The 3,617-nt window shown below is 34.3% G+C and overlaps 1 non-coding gene across 1 annotated transcript; it reads right to left on the bottom strand.

The window, feature by feature from the left end:
- Positions 1 to 594: 594 nt before the first annotated feature.
- TRNAP-UGG (transfer RNA proline (anticodon UGG)) lies at positions 595 to 666 on the bottom strand. The gene has a single exon. It is a non-coding gene; the product is annotated as a tRNA-Pro (tRNA).
- Between the last annotated feature and the right edge of the window lie 2,951 nt (positions 667 to 3,617).

Raw genomic sequence — 3,617 nt, 5'->3', positions numbered from 1 at the left:
CGACTGTTATAAAATTATAAAATTGTCTTCGGTCAAAAAGTGAGGTAGGTAAAAATGCATATTAAGAAAAATGAACATGACAAAAAATTTACAGCCCAATTAAACAATGATACTAAGAGTAATCATTATTTTCTAACTATTTTTTAAGACACAATAGTCGTAATAGTAGTTTATAAAAATGGAATCAAACGTCACATTTTTCTCAACGAGAATTTGGGTCGGTGAGTTTTTATTTTTCTTAGCGGGAATTTTGATTTTCTACAGACATTTTATAATTTATTTTTCTTCAATACACTTTTTGAATCTTGTTCACCTTTTTTAATTCTAATATCAACCTAGGACCATTTTCTTAAACTAATATTTTGGATTATATTTTTATCGCACGTTTTAAGCTAGTTTCATCTTTTTTTTTAAACACCTGCTTTGCGCTATGCCCAAACAAAAAATAAGAAATCACCATCACCATGTAAATATAACCTCAAAGCACTAGAACATTGTAGACTGTAGTTTGCATATAGCTATATCGAAAAATATTGATTCAAAATTGCAGTTTGATTTCATTAAAAAAATAATTTTCATTAAAAATGAACTGCTGGGCCCGGCCGGGATTTGAACCCGGGACCTCTCGCACCCAAAGCGAGAATCATACCCCTAGACCACCGAGCCGTGCTAGTTCTGTTATCGTTTCACTTTATAAACAACAAAGCAATTCGAATCATTTTTATTGTTACTTTTTTATTTACGTTTCCACCTGCCTTGCGTAATAGCAAAAGCCGGGTGGGAAGTAAAAGTTCTAGTACCCGCACGAATTTTCCTTACCTTTCTAATATTTGTAAATGACTCAAGACTGTAAAAAAACATTTTTTCTTCAGATATTCGCTTGAAAATTATTCCTAAATAATATACATATTGAATGCATACTGTATTAAAGCTAATTATAATGGAATTTCTTGAAATTAGAGGAAGAAAGCTGATCATATATTGAAGTTAAGAACTATTTTTTGGAGTTTCAAACCGAAATGTATCATTTTTCGTACAATTTTAACCCTTTCTCATTCCTCAGTAGGGTATAGCTTCAGACAAATACGTCCGAAGTCAATAATAAATGGTTTGGCAAGAAGTTTCTGGCATACAGTTTAAAACCAAATATATTTAAATTTAAATATTGCAAACTTGTTTTGAAGTTTTTTTTTGTGATTTCTCCCCTTCCAATGAGGTGAACCAGGCTCGAATCTCAGCGATTTCTGATCGATACGAATTTCGCATCCGGCTTTCACCGACCACAGTGCTGACGTGAAATATCCTCAGTGGTAGACATATCATTGGTTAGGGTCACCTTGACGTCAGGCTAGCCGTGGGAGGTTCTCATGGTCTTGCTCACCATGTAACACAAATGCGTGTTAGTTCCATCAAAAGGTCCTCCAGGAAGGCAAATTTCTCCCAATACTTGATCCAGGTTTTCTGGATTGGATTCAAAGTTACAAAGCTACGGAGTTGAACATAGTAGTGATAAAAACAAAAATTGGGTCTGCTGTTCAACGATCATTCTAAAATGAAGTTTGGTTATAAAATTCTTAAATTATGTAGAAACCAAAAATAGCAAATTTCTGTGGCAGGAAAAAATCTAAAAGCAATCAAAAATAGTGCAAGGATAATTTTTTGCAGCAAATGAAATGAATATATTATTCAACAAGCTTGAATAAAAAAGAATTTCCCATTCAATCCTTATCTGAGACAAAAAAAATCATAAAAAACTGTAAATAAACTTGTAATCAACCTCTTCGAAAAAATGCAAAGTTTCAAAAACACACACGAAAAAAAAGAATGACAGAATTCAAACTTTAGTTAAATTCATTTTCATTTTGCTTACTGTACACTGAGTAACATATTCTCTCTTATCATTCATATCTCCAGTTAGGCGTTGCATTTACCAACTATTTGGCAACATGAGTAGTTTTGATATTTAGATGAAAGTTAAAGTAGTAGTAAGTACTTTAAAATATATACTGTTATTATTGGCTAAAAGTCTGAAATTTTACCTAATAAATATTTACAACATGCAGAAAAGACAGGTATTAAAAATAAACGTAGAAGAAATTAAATAAAGCGATTGAGTGTTTGAGTGAAAACATGTATTCAACCATTTAAAAAAACTGTAATGACGCTAAATTTCAAAAACGTAAAAAAAAAAAAAATATGAAGTGTCTAACTTTTAACCGATCTCATATTTTCCAGACTGCGGCTACCCCTATAAACAAATATCCAAATCCATCAAAAGGATATTTGAGATCACCCTTTAAAACCATTGAAATCGGCACTTAATTCACTGAAATCTGACCATTTGAACAGAAGTTATCTAGTGTGATATATGTGTTACGGTGAGACACCGAAATCTGGAGAATGTCGACATTCACCGTGGAATGTCAACATTCACGTAGTCACTTGGTGTATGTCCGAAATACTTGCTAAACACTGTTATTTTTGACTCTCACCAGTGAATGTCTACAATCACATAGTCGCTTTGGTGGATGTCCGAAATATTTGTTATATCCAATTTTATATTAATTTATTCGTAAATATTATTATATTTATTCGGTATATTTATATTTATTCTATATTTTAAAACTTACTGACGATAGAATAGAAGAAACATCAGTGTAGGGTATACCGGGCAAATGTATACCGGGCAGTGGCACTTAACCTTAAAAAAACATCAGTGTAGGATTAAAATATCGTATAAATGTATCCACGAATAAATTAATATCAAATCGAATGTCATAAATACTTCTGACATTCACCAAAGCATATCTGTGATTGTCGACATACACCGGTGAGGGTCCGAATGTACAAGAATGTAATGAAATATTCGATCTTCCACCGACGTATTTGGTGTTTTTCGACATTCACCGGTGAAAGTCAACAGCCACCGATTTCGGTCTTTCACCGTGACATATATACAGACACCAAAGAGCCATTACATTATGACCACCCTCCATCTATAACAATGGGCTCACCCAGATTTTTATGGTTTCTCTCTCAGGAACAATGTTTTCACAGGGCACATTAGGGCCCATAATCCTCATAGAACAATCACTAACGTCTGCAAGCTACTTGAGCATAGTTGCGCACCAGGTTCACCCATTCATGGCAACAGTTTTTCCTGGGGGGGATGGTGTTTACCAACAGGATAATGCACCATGTCATAAGGGTCGAATCATCGAGGAACATTCCAGTGACTTTCAAGTCATGTCTTGGTCCCCAAATTCACTTGACCTTAATCCAATAGAGCATTTGTGGTCCTACTTGGAAAACCAAATTCGTGCTGCCACGCTACCCTCTCGCAATGTGAGGGAATTGCAGGACCAGTTGGTGAGCGCTTGGTACCAGATACCTCAGACTAACTATCAGCACCTTGTGGAATCAATGCCACGGCAGGTGCTAGCAGTTTTGAGGGCTAAAGGTGGTCCTACAAGTTATTAGCAGGGTGGTCATAATGTGAATTCTTTTCGGTGTATATATATTTTTTTTTATTTTAATCATTTTACAACCAAGTACGAAGAAATCATTTGCATGAATAAACTATTCTAACGTCCTTCGTATCTCCTGTTAATGTTGTA

The sequence above is a fragment of the Parasteatoda tepidariorum genome, chromosome 4, assembly GCF_982258835.1.
Source record: "Parasteatoda tepidariorum strain Cologne lab strain chromosome 4, Ptep-v5.0, whole genome shotgun sequence".
Taxonomy (NCBI): domain Eukaryota; kingdom Metazoa; phylum Arthropoda; class Arachnida; order Araneae; family Theridiidae; genus Parasteatoda; species Parasteatoda tepidariorum.
Note: the sequence above shows the minus strand (reverse complement) of the source record. Positions and strands in the feature narration are given on the sequence as shown.